The 20,488-nt window shown below is 32.4% G+C and overlaps 1 long non-coding RNA gene and 1 pseudogene across 1 annotated transcript; both read left to right on the top strand.

Annotated features, from left to right (window-relative positions):
• Positions 1 to 260: 260 nt before the first annotated feature.
• LOC131039722 (soluble inorganic pyrophosphatase-like) lies at positions 261 to 7,848 on the top strand (annotated as a pseudogene).
• A 5,837-nt stretch (positions 7,849 to 13,685) lies between these two features.
• Positions 13,686 to 15,322, top strand: LOC131039744 (uncharacterized). The gene is made up of 3 exons (XR_009104719.2): positions 13,686 to 14,518; positions 14,672 to 14,759; positions 15,157 to 15,322. It is a non-coding gene; the product is annotated as an uncharacterized LOC131039744 (long non-coding RNA).
• The last annotated feature ends 5,166 nt before the right edge of the window (positions 15,323 to 20,488 follow it).

Raw genomic sequence — 20,488 nt, 5'->3', positions numbered from 1 at the left:
CTATTTATTGAAAGTAAATACTTAGAATACGCTTCTTGTATCAATCAGTAGGTAATGACATATATGAAATACTATTATTCCATGCAAGATCTATTTAAATTTAAGCTCAATCATTGGTTGATTGTTGTTAATCAAAAGTGTAATCAAAGGCTTGGGTTTACTTGTTTCCCTTTCTACTGGTTGAACAGGGAATCTTCTCAAGTGTCTTTCTTCGAAGCCAAAATAGGTGAAACAAAGAAGCTCATGTCACTGATTCAACCATGACTACCCCTAGTACCAAAGTTACAGGCAACAGAACTAAGGATTCACACCCTCCTCATCCACCTTTGAATGAAATAATTCTTTCATCCATGTCTAAGAGGTCTATTGCTACACATCCTTTGCATGATCTTGAGATTGGTAAGGTCGATTTTCTTTTTGTTCATTTCTATTTATACAAACATCTAATTAATACTTTAGCTGAGATATTTGCACATTAAGATGTTTGCATATACAGTCTTATTTTAGTAGCATTTAATTATAGGGTGATATCAGATGGTGTGGATAATGTCACAGTTGTGTATGCTAATGATAACTTAATGTTTGCTTGCTATAATTCATATGTATGAATAAGTTGAAGGCTAGGAGTATTTACACTACATGTGTACCATTATCTTCTAATGGTAAACACTTTGGTTGCCAAAAAACAAATTTTATTGCAAATCTATATGGGATTCCTAGAATCTAACTTCCTTTTGTTATCCCCTGATTTCCAATAATTGTCTAGTTTTAAAAAAATATGGGTGTTCTTTGTCTTGTGGTTTCTTTATGTATTCTTTTCAGACTAGGAAGGAAGTGCATTTTAATGTTGTTTCCCATGTCCCTATAAGACAGGAATTATTGGTAATTCAAAGTTTTGTTTTGTTTTTATATTTGGATACATCATTTTAACACCTTTATATTGAATATTTGGATGCAGGACCTAGAGCTCCTGCAGTTTTTAATTGTGTAAGTGCATATTGCATTGTGTGATTTCATTCTTTCTTTCTTTACTCTTTAGGGTTGTATGCCTTGCTCCTGTTAAAATTCTTTGGCAAATGTTATTCTTGAATAAATGATTATCTAAATAAATCTACTTGAAAATATGCTCCACAAACATATTTTGGTTGGAGAACCTTCCCATCATTCAATGTTTAAGTTGTTACTTGATCCTGGCGATAGCCACCTTCTTGACCTATCAAATGATTTTTGGGATTGAATTAAAAAATTGAACTTTAGCACCATACTTTCATGACAAATATTCATTAAGAAATTGATATTGATATTAATATTCAAAGGTTGATGTTTGGTCACTGGCTAAATATTTTTAGTTCTTTGATATTTAGGAGACTAAAATATTTTCTTTGATACTCTAGGTTGTGGAATTTAGTAAGGGAAGTAAAGTGGAGTATGAACTAGACAAAAAGACTGGTCTAATCAAGGTAAGCTTGTTTGCTTCGTGAGTTGAAAAGTTAGGTTATTCTAGTTGCTCCTTTCTTCACATTATTGCTCTTCTAGTTGATCAAATTGCTTGTGGTAAGAGCATTTTCGAATTGGTTTGAATGGACTGAAGATAAAAATGGGAAAGATATTTACATCAAAAAAATTCCAAAATTTAATTCTTTGGGAGATTTTACCAAGCTTCGTAAAAATGAAATCAGTGGAGAGGATTTGTAGACTGCAGTTGTTAGTTATCGCAAGAAATTACAGTGGTCGATTCTTCAGACCGGATTCCAAGTTAAAGAATTATCATTCTTGCATTTAAAAGAAAATTAGTTTGATTTTCATATTTGAAAATATAATTCATGTTTTTAGCTCATAGTGAAAATATAATTTCTTTTTGATTTTTTATATATCTGAAATTTTTATAATTAAAATTTTCTAGCAGCCCTAATATGGTTTTCATTTATTTGCAGGTTGATTTGGTAGTTGCTATTCACATTGCTGATAAAGAGTAATTCTTGAACTTGATTTTATATCTAGTCTTTTTTTTATGAAACATAATAGTTATTATATTTTTGTGTTTATTCCCAATTTTAATTTAATTGTTTGGGAGGCTTTTAAGTCCATGTGGGGTAAGCACGAATGAATGAATGATTTTTAATGATGTCTACCAAAGATTTAAGGGAGCAAGAGATGCAAAATTAATACATTTTTAAATTCCTTTTGGATGTCAACTTTTTCATTATAAATTTTGATCAAGAAACACATTGTTTTGTGAAGTCTTGTCTTATCAAATCGCTAGTTCAAACTGTCCACCTTCAAATTATTTTTGAATTGAATAAGAGTATCCTCTTAAGAAGTACACTCAATGATGAAGTGCCATTTGATTTCAACCAACCCTTTGTTACAAAATGTGCAAGTTCTTTTTCCCAATCTTCCATGGGGACTGTCCATCTACCTATTTCACATCTAATACAATGAGAACTGGTACTCAACTACATGATAAAAATTTTAACCTTTTCTTTAGTTGCAACCATCAAATAGGCTTTTTCGTTATGCTTCCACCTAGGGATGAATTCTTGACCTAGTGTACCTTTTTGTCCAATCTGCTTTGTTCACATGACATAACTGAATTTTTCTAACACCAACTTTTTTATCTCCTCATTAGTATTAGGGTGTTCTTACAAATTAATGTTCCATTTGTCCATCCATTTCTTGTTTTATTTCTTCCAAGTCTTCTTCCTACTGTTTAATTCCTCCTCCACAACCATTTTGGGCCAGCGATGCTTAGCCATATTTTCTACCTTTCTTAAGTAGCTTAACAAATGAATTATCATTAATGTTTCCATTAGGAACATACTAGCCTGGTAAAAGGATCTCATAGGAGATTGTTGATATGACTTCAAGATTACTAGTGATTAGATGTGTTTGATTTCTTTCTAATTGTCTTCACTTGTGGTTCGACATGCTACTCCCTGAAACCTCAGAACCATAGAGGACAACTGACACAACCAACAAACCAAAAAGGATTTTCTTGGTCTTCCAATTTTATAACTCCACTTTCCTACACCTATCCAAGAGAAAGTAAGAAGCTGTCAATCCTTGAATCCTTTTGGACCACATTATTTTCTATTCTCTTGGGTAAATTTGAGATAACAAAGCTCCTCAAATAATGTGTGGGGGTAAGCATGGACTGTATTCTACTTAGTTCCCTTGATTTTTTGCATGGATCACATTCTTATTCCACAATCATAACTACACAAACTGGTTTTCTCGGTTCTACTTTAAGGTAGTATGATATGATGGTGAGGTTCTATATGCTCTATTGAAACCATGTTGCTTGTTACATAAGTATTCATCATGTTAGATTTGGTGGCATCTTGTGGGTTCAATTTGGCTTTCGAATACTTCAAACCCACAAGGAGGGATGTTGTCACTAGGTCTGATGGGCGGACTTCAAGGTAATAGTAGTATTTGTGATGCTATTTATGCTATATGAAAACCATGTTGCCCATTCCATCTGTATCCTGGGATCCACCCTGTTAGATTCTATTACATCACCAACCTTGTGGGTATTATTTTGTCTTATGGAATACTTCAGAGCCACAAGGAGGGATGTTGTCGGCAAGTCTGATGGGGTGGACTCTAAGATGATAGTAATATGTGCGACTTGAATGGGACATCATTGACATTTTGTAGTGATGTTATGGGTTGCCTTTACCACTGTGTAGGGTAAGGATTGATCACACTCTTTCACCAGAACCATAATTGCATAATCTTACCATATGTTTGTTGCTATTATGACCTGCTTCACTCATTGCCATTAAATTATAACCAGAACCCCACAAACTCACCACATGTTAACTTCTTTGGGTTTATATACAACCCTACTATAGTTAGGGGGATACGAAACTAGATCACACTCTTATGTCACCTTTATATCAAATACCTTTAGACATATACGAAAAAATTTGTTATGTTTACTTTATGGTTCATATTAAACTAGTGCAAAACCTTAGCAAGCAATTATCCCCAATGGCTATTGAGAATGGAAAGAATATTCAAATTGAAGGAAATCCTAGTTTTCTCCCTTGTTTGGAATCTTGGATGTATATGGGAAAACCTTGTTTTTTTTGGAGACAATGCTAAATGTTGGCACACTTTCTGTTTAACATTCATTATATGATGAAAGTGTTCTTTGGGATATTGCCTAAATAGAATTCTAAGTCAGGTTTCCCCTAAAGATTTTTCTTAGGTGTATTTTTTATTTTTGAATTTCGTATAATTATAATTTATGTTATTTGTGAACATGGCTACTCTGGTTTATTCAAATGACTCTTGTGCCATTAGGGTAAATTTTTAAAATAAATGTAGCCTTTAGGCATTACAACAAAGGAGTTTTTTTTGTACACTACAACAAGCATTGCAATACTTGAATAGCAATGATAAGTTGAACCAAAGACACATTAAACAGATTGATTTTATGAAAATTTGCATTTTTGTGTTGAAACATAGGAGTGGAAAGTAAACAAAGTTGCTGATGTATTAAGTAGAAGATAAAATTTGTTGATAGAAAATGAGAATGGAAGTAGCCAGATTTGAAGAGCTAAAACATTTGTATGAAGTCGATCCTAATTTTATAGAGGCACATAAGGCATGTAAGGAATCAATAAGCATTGATAGAAGTAAGTAGTTAGATTACTTGATTCAAAATGAGATGTTTAAGTCAAATGTGCATACCAAGAAGTTCAATGAGATAAAGTCTAGTTAAGGAAAAACATGGCAGTTTAGCAAGGCACTTTGGAGTAGACAAGGCAATTGCATTGGTGAGCAACAATTATTTTTTGCTGCAAATATAAGAGGATGTCAAGAAATTTGATCAAAGTTGTAGGACTTGATATTTTGAAAAAAGAAGTATTTGAAATGTTGGTTTGTAATATGTATTAGCCATTACCAATACTGAAGGAACTTTGGGAAGAGTTAATATGGACTTTGCATTAGAACAATTAAGAATATAGTGAGGGTACAATTCAATATTTGTAGTAGTTTTTCTTAGATGGCATATTTAATTTCATGTAGAAAAATAATGATGCAGTACATATAACTGACTAGTTTTTCAAGAAAGTTGTGAGGTTGCATGGTTTGCCGAACAATATTGTTTTTGATTGGGACACAAAATTGGCTGAATGTTTTTATGAATAAATTGTGGAAGAAGATAAAGAAATTTGAATCAATCACTATATCACTCATAGATAGATGGACAACCAGAGGTTGTAAACAATAGTTTTGGTGATTTGTTAAGATGTCTAGTAGTGGAGAATATGGGAATTGAGATATGATTCTACCATAGATAGAGTTTGGATACAATAATTCAGTACCTGATTTATAGGTAAAACACCATTTGATTTTGCATATGGCAAGGAATGTGTTTGCAATAAGAAAAACTAGTAATGAAGACTAGAAATGTAGAAGCAGTAGAGTTTGTAGAACATATGAAGCAAGTTCATGTGGAATTAAAGAGTCACTTAGAAAAGATGAATGGTAGATATAAGGAAAAGGTTGATGAGAAAAGGAGACACAAGAGGGTTGCAGTTGGAGACAAAGTGATGGTATATTTGAGCAAGAAAATATTTCCGCTTGGAACATACAATAAGTTGAATATGAAGAAATTTAGTCTTTATAGAATTGTTGAGAGATTTCATACAAAAATTAGAAATGAAGATGAGTTACCAAAAGGATTGGGCATATCTCTAATATTTAATGTTTTAAGTCTTAATCAATATCAAGAAAGGAAGTCAAAAAATAATGATTGGTAGTACAACAAACTCAAATACCTCAATAAATAAAGGAGGAGATATAAGAGATTTTGGATAGTAGGGTGGAAGTACCAAGAACAGGTTGTAGGAGGAGGAGATTGTAAAGTTGAAAGACATGCCAAAAGAAGATTGAAGTTGGATTTCTAAGGTTGAGGTAGACCATCTTGGTTTTCTCTAGCCATTGGAAAATGAGGGACTCACTTTTCAAACCCTCGATGTTTGATAGGACATCCTAGGATGTAAGAGTGAACTTGCATCAACCAAAAATATTATGCTTTCAATTTGTTTGTTTGAAGGTTTCTAGTCATTGTTTAATGCAAACAGATCCTACTGCATTGAACTGTAGTTGCATATCTCACCCCATGGTTTGGAATATATGTTATGCAATTCTCCTTTACTTTTCAGGAGATTCTAATAACCAAAAAGTCATAACCTGGTTTGAACCTCGTCGGGCTTAACAAACTAACACTTAGTTTCACTGTTCATAAGTTGTAGTATCTTTTCAAAGTTTGCAGCAACAAAGGAACACATCACATAATACATTAGACCCAAGAGTGCTTTTTTAAGCATTCACCACATAGAATTTAACATCTACACATTCAATCTGGGAGATTCTACCTACAAATTTGGCCAACTACATGTTTCATCAAGACATTGGGCTTTGTGCCACCTTGAGGTTGGCCGACATCATTCACAAGGGTTGAGGCTCATATATAAACACTCTTCACAATCATTTGGAAGCAACATGAATGCAATAGAGAAATCGAGAGACAATTAGAGTGAGGATATGAAATTGTCTTATAATATCATTCAAATTCTTGTAATTACATGTTTGTAATCAAATGGTTGGGGCCTAGCATTAAGAAATTGATATTGATATTGATATTAAAAGGTTGATGTTTGGTCACTGGCTAAATGTTTTCCATTTTTTGATATTTAGGAGACTAAAATGTTTCTTTGATACTCTAGGTTGTGGTAATTAGTAAGGGAAGTAAAGTGAAGTATGAATTGGACAAAAAGACTGGTCTGATCAAGGTAAGCTTGTTTTCTTTGTGAGTTAAAAAGTTAGATTCTTCTAGTTGCTCCTTTCTTTACATTATTACTCTTCTAGTTGATCCTTTCTTTACATTATTGCTATGTGTATACTCTATTCCATCTTAGGGTTGCTAATTTTTATCCCATGATTTATATGTAGGTTGATCGGATTTTGTACTCATCAGATGTTTATCCTCATAATTATGGGTTCATTCCATGAACTATGTGTGTGGATAGTGATACATTGGATGTACTGGTATTCATGCAGGTAACACAACTTGCATTAGTAATAAGTATCACTCATTTGTGCCTCCCTCTCATGTATTGCTTGAGACCTTCAGTCTATAGATCATTTGATGTTTCTTAATTGCTTTTAGGTTGATTGAATCTATACCCACAAATATTTGTATGCATCATGTTATTGAAATACAAGTGTCGGCTTTTAGATATTCGTGATTAAGAACTTTACATTTTGTGAAAATCAACAAGAACCTGTTTCTGTCGGGATGTTTTCTCCATGCTAGAGCAATCGATCGGATGCCTATGATTGATCAGGTGTGTATCTATAATTTGGTGTAGTGGAAACAATCTTTGGGCACTTTTAGTACTTCAAGTTTCTCATAGGCTAGCCTAACTAAAATTCTATATATATTGTAACATGAATATCATGAACGGGGAGAAAAGGATGAGAAGATAATTGTTGTTTGTGCTGATGATCCCGAGTTCCATCATTACAAGGACATCTCAGAGGTTGCCCCTCATCGTTTACAAGAGATTCGACGCTTCTTTGAAGATTGTATCATTTTCTTAATAGGAATGCTAGTATATTGAATGCATTCTATTTCTGATATAATACCATTAATAGTTAGAGTTGTGTAAGCTATAAGCCTTGATCAAAGCTATCTATTTTTCTACACCTTCTATCTTGAGTTTTTCTTGATAGCATATAGACGAGAAAAATGGTAACAAAGAAGTTGTTGTGGATGCATTCCTTCCTACATCAACTGTTGTTGAAGTTATAAGACACTTAATGTAAATAAGCTCAAAGTTTTAAGTTTTAGTGGTTATGAATATGGTATATATATAATTGATACTTTTTAGCATGATAAGACTAAGTTCCTGAGGTTTGACTTGTGGTTTTATAGGGACCTATACACAACATACATTGTGGAGAGTTTGCGACGATGAGGTGTATCTGAACTTCCATTTTGAAGCAATTCAAGTAAATTTAATATCGAATACAAGTTAAGTGCTAATCCAATTAAAAAAATAATGATTAAATACAAATTAGATATTTTTCCAGCCTAAGTATTGTAATATAGAGTATTACCTATACATTGTAATGTTCTTCACATGTTTGATAGGTTCCTTGTATCTTCTAAGAAGGACTTAGTTTATGGGGGCATGTAGTGTATTTATTTGATTTTGTAATGGCTGAGTACAATATTTTTATGTTGCAAAGGTGAAATTAATGCAATAAAGTGTACTTGCTTCATTGAACGGTGCCTTGATAGTAAAGGCTAAAAGCATGTTATATATATTTGGATATTTGGTTTAAACTTTTTTCTTTTTGTGAGAACTTTTGTGCATTCTATAATTGATGTTGGGCCTCATGCATATCATAATAATCTAGTATATATTTTGGACATTAGTAGATATTTTGGTCAAATGTATGGATATTAGTATATAAATTGGTCAAATTGTCAATAACATAAAAGATGACACAAAATGTATGGAAATTAGTAGATAAAATTATGACAGCTATAGATTTATTCAATTTAATTTGAAAGTGGTTGATAATAATCCAACACCATAAGAGTTATATGGTACTCACTAAGTTTTCTCATCCATTATCATTAGCTTATGCTTACCATCTAGTAAGTGATTTAACATTGTTACGATGGAACATATTGCAAGTAACATCTTTCTTGTAGATGATAGTAAGTCATATAATAATTGAGTAGAAATTAAATGCACACCCTGTCAACATGATAATGCGATGGAACCAAACATAGTCATGGCCACCGTTATTATCTTGCCGGATGAGCGGTCATGGCCACCGTCGGAAGTGTCTCGGGTGCCGTTGAAATTTTGACACCCCCCAGGAAACATTCGACGAGGATTTTGTATGTCCCACGATATTCTCTCATCGGACGGGAGTCAAAATTCTGACATCCACCCAGGAAACATCTAACGAGGATGTTGTATGCCCGATGACATTCTCTCGTTGGATGAGTGGTCATGGCCACTGTTTGAAGAGTCCCAGGTGCCATCGAAATTTTGACGTTGCCTAGCACTATTGGAATGTTCGACTACAAGTTTTCGACAGCTGTGTTTGTTAGTAGTTCGACGAAAAATAATCAAAATTCCGATGAGCGGTCATCAGAATTGAGCCCCAAATGTACTAGTGTGAGAGAGATGATGATGTTACTAACATGAAATAAAGGGTCCTCTTAAGCCATGCAACATGCCCAAAAATTTAACCTCTACCTCTTCAATCATCTTCACCAAGTCACAAATTCTATAATACACTTTTTCATGTCTTCCCCTAGGCTTCATATCTTCACCTTGCTTAACAACTTTGTTCCAAGTTGGGATCTTATAAATTTATAGATGAGGTGAGTTTTAAATTTCTTTGTTCTATTAGCAATGTAGAAGTATGCTATGCGGAACATCTTCCAAGACATGGGGACCTCTTTGTCTAGTTGAGTTTTCAACTGCTTTAAAAGATAGGAATATTGTAGAACAACAATATTTTATGCACATGGGCATCCTCTTGGAGAGGATAGTTGTTGGTCCAATAATCTAGAAACTCCTAGAATATGGTGGGAAGTGTGACATTTCATGACTTACCCCTAGAGAAAAGTAGGCTAGGTGGAGGGTATAATAGCTCACTAAAGGATCCACACCTATTTGATTGAGGGAATCATAAATTTATTGCTAAATGTCTTGAAAGTGAATTTTAAAGAATCTTATTTATCTCCTCTCCAAAAAAACAAAAGAAAAATAAATGCCTATTTAATTTAATAATAATAAAGGTATCAATAGAGACTCTTCTTTTTTAAAGATGAAATACTTAAAATTAGGATAATTCCTATTAATAAATAATAAAATATAACAAGTATATAGAAAGATGAACAAAAAAATAACATGCAAGGAAGAGATGTGGAGAGGGTAAAGGAAGTGGGTGCCTTGCAAGGAATTAGATTGTTAGCTATAACTTAAGTAAGAGCATGCACATGGATTTTATAATCTTTTGAAAGTTACTATGGTCATTGCTATTCACTTCTCACCAAAATTCCCAGCTAAGATAACAAATGGTGAGCATAAACACATTTGAATCCAAAATAACTTTGTATTGTTAAAAATTTATTGAGATCTATTTGAATTGCTAGGAATATTTGCCTTAGTTTACTTATATTACATAATGAACAATGATTGACGATTTTTACTTATTTTTAGTTGGAACAATGATGATAATATTTCTAAAAGTTTTAATTAAGTTAAATGATTTTTTTTAGTTTGTGTACTTGTAACATGTTATCACTAATATTTACCTATCAAATCATAGAGCATCATGCCAACATTATATGTTGTTTTTAAGATTTAGTGTTTTCTCTACTACCTACTCTTACAATTTTTTTTTTTAATGAATTGTACATACATACATACAAAAAATAAATTATTATAACAAATTCATTACACATCTAAAAAATAATAATATTACTTACTATTATATAAAAAATCTTAATATAACAAGAGTTGTGATACAACTAGAGTCCCTGCCTTTTGCCAAAAAATTGAGATTTGTTCTATGTTCAAAACATTTAAGTGATACAGGGAAATAATTGTTACAATGTAGGAAATAGTTGTTTTGTGGTAGATCACTCTTCAATGTTTGGATACTCCCCATCCTCTGATGTTGGCGATATTTTTTGGTCATGCAATGCTAGTAGCATACTACTAAACATGTTTATCTTCTCTATCCTACTCTATTAGCTTTCTAAAATGTTAATACACGAGAAAATATGCTACATATCAATAATCTATAGTAGTATATTCTATATGACCTTCCCTACTATAGTAAAAGTGCATAAAATTTAAAGTTAAATAAATCTGCAATCATGCATGCTATTGCACTTGATGCCACCAATAACCCAAGTAAGGATAAGAATCTGAAAACAAGCAATTTTGTTTGAGTTGAACTATTAAGTATTTAACAAAATTATTAAGTAGGAGAACAAAGAATCACTTAGATAAGTAAAAATATGATACAAATATTTCCAACTCTGAAAATCAAAATAAATAAAGTGGAAAAATGAGGTAATATGGAAAAAATTACATAAAATGTAGTGCTAACTTCTAAAGTGCATCGAGACTGCAATTTAATGGATGAACTATAGTAGCTTGACTTGTATGCCTTTTAATACTTGAACTTGCTTCTTGGATTCAATGAAGGATTAAATTCTTTAGCAATATCAATCAAGTGTTGCAAAATGTGAAAGGATTGAAGGAAAGCATAAGAATCTTAAAACAATCAAATGATTTCTTGATTGCTTGTCAAGCTAGATAGTTATCTAAGATTGGTCCTGTGGCACTGTTTCATGCTCAAGACCTCAAAGATTATTGGAATCCTCACTTAATTTCATAGTAATATACAATGAAGGACATGCTTCTACTAATACCTCCTTGCATTTTAGAGGAAATACAAATAGAAATGCAATTGAAAATGTCATAATGGAATGGATTATATTATATGTCCAACAAATGGCCAAGGCCCACAAAGACTGAATGCATATATTGTTGCCTTGTAGGGGTGAAGGATGTAGCATGCAATAAATAGATAATTGAAGTAGGAATTGTATTCAACACGTTGAAAAAAATAGAGTCAACTAGGCTTCTTTGCAATTCCCATTAAAGTCAAAACTATGACAAAGGGAGCAACATACTTAAGGAGACATTTTATCTAACTACTTATTTGAGGGAAACAAAGTACACCATGTATTAGTTTTGGGGTGATAATTAATCAAAACTGCATATACTATTACAAATTTGATCTAAATGTTTTCTTTGTTCTTAGAATAGCTTTAGATTTTTTTACTAGAGAACAAACATGTTCCACATTCTGTGCAAGGTGTTTGATAGAATTCTATAAATAACTTTTATCACATGGAATGCACTAATGGGAGGATATGCACATAATGTAGTCTTAGAAGAGGCTAGTAATCTCTTTGTGGAGATGCCTCAATGATACATTGTTGCTTGAAGCACCTATGCACAAAATGGCTATGTTGATGAGACAATGGAGTTGCTTTAGAAAATGCTAGAGATAAATTAGGGTTTTTAGAATGTAATGATTACTGGATATGAATAGAATGGGAAATTTGTAGAGTCTCTAAAGCCTTTTCAATAAATGTAGGTAACTGGTTTGAAGCTAAACTCAATTATATGGTCCAATGTTCTTCCTGCATGTTGCAACTTGATTGTTTTTTATCACAGCAAGTAGGTGCTTGAAGGAATAATAGGGATGGATACAAGACAAACAACTTTGTGAGTAGTGCGCTTATAGACATCTAGGCCAAATGTGATTACATAAAGGAAGCACACAAATTCTTTGGCAAAATGATTGAATGGGATGTTGTCTCCTATATGGCAATACATTATGGGACATACTATGCATGGGTGTGTTATTATGTCCCTTCAACTCTTTGAAGAAATGCAATAGTCAAAGACAAAGTTGAACCATGTTACAATCATTTGAGTTCTCTTTGCTTGCTTCCATACAACACTAGTGCGACAAGGCTGGAAACACTAGTTATTAAAAGACTAGATGGACTAAGAACATTTACTACATGCCCCTTGGTACACATGTATGCAAACTGTGGCGGCATAGACAAACCATGTAAATTGTATATAGAATTGCATGTCAAAACGTAGCTAGATGTGGTATTGTCTCTTGTAATCTACAACTAACAATCATAGCTTGGTGTGCAATGGTTATGACAAAGAGGTGTGGAATGTCAATCAAGAACTTTTTTGGTCTATTAGTTAGAAACATTTGTGTACTAGATGAGGTCAAGTAGAAGGCAAAACATGTTCCAATTAATTAGAACTATATTTCTAATATAATTTAATAAAATTATAATTACAATTATAACTTAATCTATAGAAATAACATTTTAGTAATAAAATATAATAACGTTTACCCTAAATCTAATTAATTATAATTGTTTTAAGATTATATTATTTTAATTGTATTTAATAATATTAATTATAATTTATCATTAAATTAATTTTAAATATAATATTAAACTTAATCTTATATTTAATTTTTAAATTTGATATTATTTAAACTTTTTTATAAAATTTTATTAATTAAAAATAATTATAATAATAAAATAATTAACTTATTTTATGTAAGATTTTTATAAATATTTAATTAATTTTAATGTCAATCATATAAATATAATTTTTAAACATAAAATAAAAACTTAAAAAAATTAATTTAAGTTCTAATATAATAAAAAACATTAAAAACTCAACAAATAGAATGTAATTTATTTGATCGTAATATATATAAAAATATTACAAAATAAAAAGTAAACAAAAAAATTCAGAAAAAATAAATTTAGTTTTCTTAAATTTTGCAACAGAAAAACAATTAAAGAGCTGGGAAAAATGTGCTCAGCCAATAGAAAAAAACTAATAAAATCAGAAAAAACATTATTTAAATAAAACGCTTACAAACTATAGGATAATATTTTATTTCCTTGGCTACAACGGTAAAGAAAATTCAAATGAAATCTACAACGGTAATGAAAATTCAAATGGCATGGAGCGGGGAAAAGCATATGAAGTAGGAGAAAGGAAAATATGAAGAGGAGGATTACACCAAGGATTACAGAAAGCAAACAACATGAAATTTTTCAAAAATTTGGAGTAGAATTACCTGTGTGGTGACTATGATGAGCCAACTAGCCATAACCGAGATCTTTCTATGGTAAAAGGCCTTGATGATATTAACAATCCCCACAGCGTAGGCAGATCCACCGCCAAACGCAGAGCCTGCGTTTGCAAAGATTGTAATGAGAACATGCTCTTTCATATTGAAACGGCCAGGATTCAACGAGATGTGACCCAAAAGAGGCACTTTGTATTTTGTAGAGGGCAGAACTGCAGCCATGAAGCGCCCAATTGGAAGAGCTGCTACCTGAACTGATATCTGTGTGATAACCAGAAGTTCCTTTCTGTAGCCAAAGAATTGATTGAGAAAAGAGAGTGTTATGCAGGAGAGCAGACCCAAAAACCACATTCGAAAAGTCCATACAGGAATAGAAGGATCGTCGTGTGTGCTCACAGTGAAGACCACTTCCTCCACTGGTGAATTCTCCTCCTCTTAAAATGATAAGCCTTTCCACGCCTTCCATAAAGAAGATTGTGAATGATTGCCAGCATTTCATCACCTACTTGGATAGTTTATATGCCACATTTGGAATGTTCTTAAGCTGTGTGCCTTTGCCCTGTTCAATGATGAATTCTCATTGGTGGAAGGATCAAAGGTTTTTACAGATTCTTTTCTCTCACAGGCCGATCCAGCGGAGTAGTAGGCGTTGAAAGTAAATCCTCGGTTTTCTCTTCTCTGAATTCTTCAGCCATATCGAGATTCGAACCTGTGACTAAGGTTCAAACCCTGGAATTCAAAATTTGTAAGCTAATACATAATTTATTTACTGTCATAGATCATTTATTGTTTTGATTTGTTCCGCCAAGATGCGTTAATTACGTTTATGAACAATATTTAACTCTGAAAACTCCCTGGTCCATCTGTTCATGATTTTGATCTATTATTTGTTTTTTAGTTTTTCACATTCTGGCTGGTAAAAGATGAAGAGGCAAAACGGAGGATCAGAAAATAGCAACCAAATGAGATCAAATTCCCTCTTCCGGGTAATTCTTTGTAGAGTTAATCTTTATTTTTATTTATTTTTTTACATATGAAGTAGCAGAGTAATGTATTGTTTACCCTACCCAATAAAATTGTGCATTGATAAACACCCTATGAAATTTAATAATAGATCACTCAAAATGGCATGAAAAATTGACCTCTAAGATTTAATTCTTTGCGTTAATTTTGGCTATCATGGCATTCTGCTTCATTGAATTCATGAGACTAAGGCACAAAGCACCTCTACTCATTCTTGGATAGATGTAGGGCTAAAATAACCATTGAAAACTATTTCAAAATTGCATTAAAACCATGTATATGAAGTTCCTGCCAAAGAATGGAAGGACTATGTTTGCAGAAGGGTTTACAGAGTATAATATCATCAAGTGCTGTGTGAAGGAATGCAATGATTGCAGGTTAGACACACGTTAGATTTGCTGAAAAGAGTTTAGAAACTTTCAAGCAAATGCAATTGGCAGATTTCACAACCTTTTTCAGTTCACTTTCTGTCTGTGCAAAACGGGAGATTTGGAAGAGGATGTTGAAATCGATCAAAGCATAAAGAATTGGGATAGAAAAATGTCAAAATGTTTAGCTATTTCTTCCTAAGCATGAAATGCACAATTGTAAATTGGCTTTGACATCTCAAGTTTTATCCTGTAAAATAGGAAATAGAGCTAATAAATTAGCGATATGTATTTAAAAGATAAAATATTCAATAAATAAATTTTATTTACAAAGTAAGTAATGAATTTAGGTAAATTAATCTATATTGCACACAAAGGTTTCATGGCCCAGACAAATTCAGTCCAGTTCAAGCTGAAACTATTATGAAACAAGAGCTGCAATGCAGTTGAAGTCCCTGCCATTGCAAAAAAAATTGAGAGTTTTGTAACAATGTTGGTGTTCCAGTTGTAATTGAAGTTACAGCTGGTAATAGCAGGTGTTGTTGGGAGAGTATCCAGAGTGTGAAAATATCATCAATATTGAAATTCTTTCTGTTTTATTTTCAAACTACAAATACCAGCGATCAACCATAAACATGAATAGGACAAAACAATAATTTATAAACTTAAAGGACTAATCAAAAGAAAGTTTACAACATAAGTTAGATTACAAGATGAACCAAAAAGGATTTTGCAGTGAACTATCTAATAATTTTGAAGAATATGCTTGTAGTCCTACACTTTAGTTTTTTAACTATTTCATTACATTTAGTAACGAAAAATGAAGAGAGATGCCATGCAAAAACAGAGAACACCATTTTTAAAACACGTAAGTACATTTACATTTGTTTGATGTATATGTATTGTTTGGGAGATGTTCATGCCCTCTTACAAAGTACAGATTAATGCAATGGTTAAATGAAGTAAACAAATTTGAATTCAATAGAATTCATATTGGGATTTAAAAAACTACGCTAATTATTTTTCTACCAAATATAATGTAGCAATTTGACTACAACCAAGCCAATTGCTCTACTCAACATCATAACAACAATTTATTAACTGAGAAAGAGGGGCTGCAGTTCCATATAATATGGCATGGTAAAAAAATTCATACCATGCAAAAACATAAAACAACATGTTCATACCCTTTTACAAAGTACAGATTCATGTAATGATTAAATGGTGTAAACAATTTTGAAGTCAATTAAATTCATATTGAGATTTCAAAAACCATTCTAATTAATTTTCTACCAAATAATGTAGCAATTCCACTACAACCAAGCCAATTGCTCTAGTTGACACCATAACAACAATCTGTTGACTGAGAAATAAGGGCCGAGCCCATTATGGTTCATACAGGTTAAGGCAAGTGTGGAAGATGAAAAAAAAACCCTTATTTTTCTTTGGAAGAAACTTGTTTCAAAGCAGAGATCCATGTAGTTTTTGTGATTGGAGAAAGAACAATGATAAAAATGATAAAAGCTTTTGTAGCTTCCATAAAACTGCTCTTGCTTGTTGCAATTATGAAAGACTTTATAGCAAAAACAGAGATTCATTTTAAGATTAAAAACCTATTGATTGCTTAGATAAAACTCACATGATTAAAGCTTCTGTAGCTTCTATAAAACTGCTCTTGCTTGTTGCAATTATGAAAGACTTTATAGCAAAAACAGAGATTCATTTTAAGATTAAAAACCTATTAATTGCTTAGATAAAACTCATACGATTGAGAAGGTTGCATGATACAATTTCTCTTCGTCCACAACTATCTGGCGGTGTGCTGGTAAGAACGAAAAAGTTGGTGTGGTGTCATAGACATTATAAAAACTTTGAATACACACAAATTGCCAATAAATAGCTATAGAAACCATGTATTATAAAATGGCCAATAAGTAACTATAGAAACCATGCATATATAGGGGAAATGACCCAGTAGTTGAGCATGTTCCAATTGTTGTGAGGGTTGTTGATACCTTTTGTTCCAAAAATTGAACAAATAAAACCTATTGTTTGAAACAAAAAATATCAATTTTTGTTAGGAAATGTACCAACAGTTGTTAGGAAATGTACCAATAGTTGTTAAGAAATGTACTAATATTGTAAAAAGTAACCAATCAGGTGATGCCACATCGGCTGCACAACTATTGGGGTCTCCTTTGCACGCCTATTGGTCTCACTTTTTTTTGGGGCTGTTTTGGACACCTTGGCAAAAAGCATGCTGATGTGGCATCATATTTGATGATGTGGCCCTGAAACCTTAGTTATAAGCAGGGGACTTGCCAAGTAAGCTGCTGTAAAAAAATCAGAGTGATTCGAAATTTCCAAGTAGGATTTTGGGAAGCGTGAAGTTAGGGTGCACGACTACTGAGTCCTTTCCCCTAATCAAACTATAAAAAAAGTATTATAACCAATTTTAGCCATGTATTATAAAATAGCCAATAAACTCTTAAATGCTTGGCTACTAGGCCTTCATTGGCAACAGGCTTGCCTTGATAGAGATATCCTATGATTTTGCCTTTGATTTTTTAAAAACCTAATGCCTAGTTTTGATTTCGAAACCCCAGTGTCAACAAATTTTACATCCAACTTTATATACATTTTTTTCAATCTGGCCATCAATCTCTTTTTACTTTTGGCCTACAATCTCTTTTTACTTTTTTCCATCTGTGCCTGGCAGTCTATTGACTGCCCTCTTCTAATATATATTCAGTCCAAAAACATAGTGAAAGAATTATCAACTAAGAAATTGTGCCTTAAAATCTAAATTAGAGCTTAAGGACATGCAATACATGCATATCTAGCGAAAGCAACTCCAATCCACAAAATACAAAACTTATTTATTTGGCTAGCTTAGTATGGAATTCAATGAACAATCTGCTCACTTAGTATGGCAAGAGTGTGAGTTTGGTGAAATGTCACAAAGTTTTAAACCAAATAGTCAAGTCATTTCATGGGCTGTCATGATCACAGCTCATACGTTGGTGATTCCTTAGTACTTCTAAAACAAATGAGAAGGACATAGCCCAACCACTTTACCTTTCTACCATTCTCCCAGCATGATTTAAGAGAAAAACAGGAAGACAAGAAGACATCGGCCAAATATGAAATAAGGGAAAAACTGAGATGTGTGGACAGGTAAGGGTAGTGAGCAGAGATGAAAATAAGACAGTTTTATTAATTAGAAATAAGAATTCGAATGGATTTCCAGAATGTGAATTGTATGCTGAGTGTGAGAGAGGGCCTCGATTGAGTAGTGCTGAATGTGAGAGAGGCCATTGAAGGTCATATTTGTAACTAATGTGTTGCAGATTTAAAAGAATGAAACTATATTTCATTGTTGCAAGCTTCTGTTGAGTTAAAAACAGAGACTCTATTTTGTAAGTTTGTTTTGTGTTTTGTATTTGAGTGTTGAAGGCAGGAGAGAGTTTCTTTTGTCATGCATCAGAAAGAGAACAACTTAATTTAGTAGAAGAGCCTCAACCAAAGAGCACTTGGGACTTTTTGTGTAACCCGTTGTGTAGAATAGGATATCAGGAACTCTGTTGATAATCTTAACGGACAAAGACACATTCAAATAATAGTTCTAAAATTCGCAGAGTATTCACAAATTTGGCAAAGTGATCACAAGATTTTCTAGAAAAAAACTATTTTTAGATAGCATAAAAAAATAAATCCATAAATTTTTTTTTGACATTTGCTAGAAAATTGTATACTAGTTGCAATGAGAGGAGCCGAGTAATTATGTTCATGAAACGGGCTAAACTAAAATAGGGTTGCTTGTAGTGTTCATTATAAAAAAACATAATGAACATATAGAAACCAAAAAAAATACAAACAAGTAGAATAGAATTCGTATAAGTCTGTCTGAAAATTAGAGGTATTACTCTGGTTATAACAGACATTAATATAATAATAGCGTGCACCTGTCCTTGAAAGGGCAAGGGCAGATTAAGTTTTTAAAATTATAATATTAACAATAATCACTTGATCTCGATGTATAGGTATTTGATAGACCTTTAGATTGTACAACATTAGCTTTTGTGTGTGTTAATTTGTCTTAAATTGAACTACAATATCCACAAGCCTGAAAATTTAGGAGTTCTTTGGTTCCGATAAAAACCCACAAATAGTGGACTTATAAGGCCAAATAAAGAGTAGTCATGGTGGTTAACTTTGAAGTAGATATCCATCCCTATCCTATATTCAATATTGGTTTTAAGCTTGAAGCTTACTATTTATGTTTGTGATATCCATTTTAATTCTTTCTCGCACAGTGCTTGATCTGCTTATCTACATAGCAGAGTGCTTATTCGATGGAAATAGGCAAGATAGGATAGATCAAATGTAACATATTCAAATTTCAAATCACTTGTGCATATGTCTTCAGGAGAAAAAAAGGTTCAAATAGAAAATATTGAGGAAAATTAGTAGAGAACTCTAAGACAACATGAATTAAATTGTAATAAAATCAATTTGAAGTCTCATTTCTTTAACATATAGAGGAAGGAGAACTTTCCCAAATAACAGCTACAAGATACTAGTGCACGAGGAAAAGCTTAAGCTAGAGCACCTTATTTAGGTTGTCATGCTTCAATATCATCTGCAACTCAGAGTTAATCTAGAAGAGAAACATAAATTAGTCTAGAAGAGAAACATAAACCAAAATCAAAGATAGATATGTCTTCTAAAGATTTGAGGCGCATGATGTGAGATCTTTTTGTATTATAACCAAATCACATTTTACACCACTACATACACTATTGAACATAATTTTGTTAGAGTCTACAAAATAGAGTAAGGAAGCTTGTAAACCCTACTATGTCGGGGAAGAAGAAATTTGGATCTGGAAAAAGGCTTTTATATCTAGATCACCTAAATTTAAATTAAAAAATGAACTGAGTTTTTTCTGAAATTGCTCGGAACTGTAAATATGAACTAGGACATACATCTGAATCTAGAATTATTTATAGAGTACAACTATGAACCAATGACTTAAAACTCTGTTAACTGATGAAAAATACAAGTAACTAGCATTTAATTTGTAATTAAACAGAAAACACTAAAAAATTAAAAAAACTTCATCTTAAATATAGAAAAAGTTGATCAAAGAGTTGAAGCCATGGGCAATTCCAGTGTAAGCTCAATTTGTAGCTTTACTCAATAAACTATTAGTGGTTGTGATCATTGTTGATGTTATTCTCATTGTTTATTTAATTGCTCACCACATCATATTGTCTAATAGGAGAATGTCAATAACTTTTCACAGTCGTATAGCTCGTGGA

Source organism: Cryptomeria japonica, chromosome 6 (assembly GCF_030272615.1).
Source record: "Cryptomeria japonica chromosome 6, Sugi_1.0, whole genome shotgun sequence".
In the NCBI taxonomy this organism is placed as follows: Eukaryota; Viridiplantae; Streptophyta; class Pinopsida; order Cupressales; family Cupressaceae; genus Cryptomeria; species Cryptomeria japonica.
The sequence above is the reverse complement of the archived record's forward strand: the minus strand, read 5'-3'. Positions and strand labels throughout refer to the sequence as shown.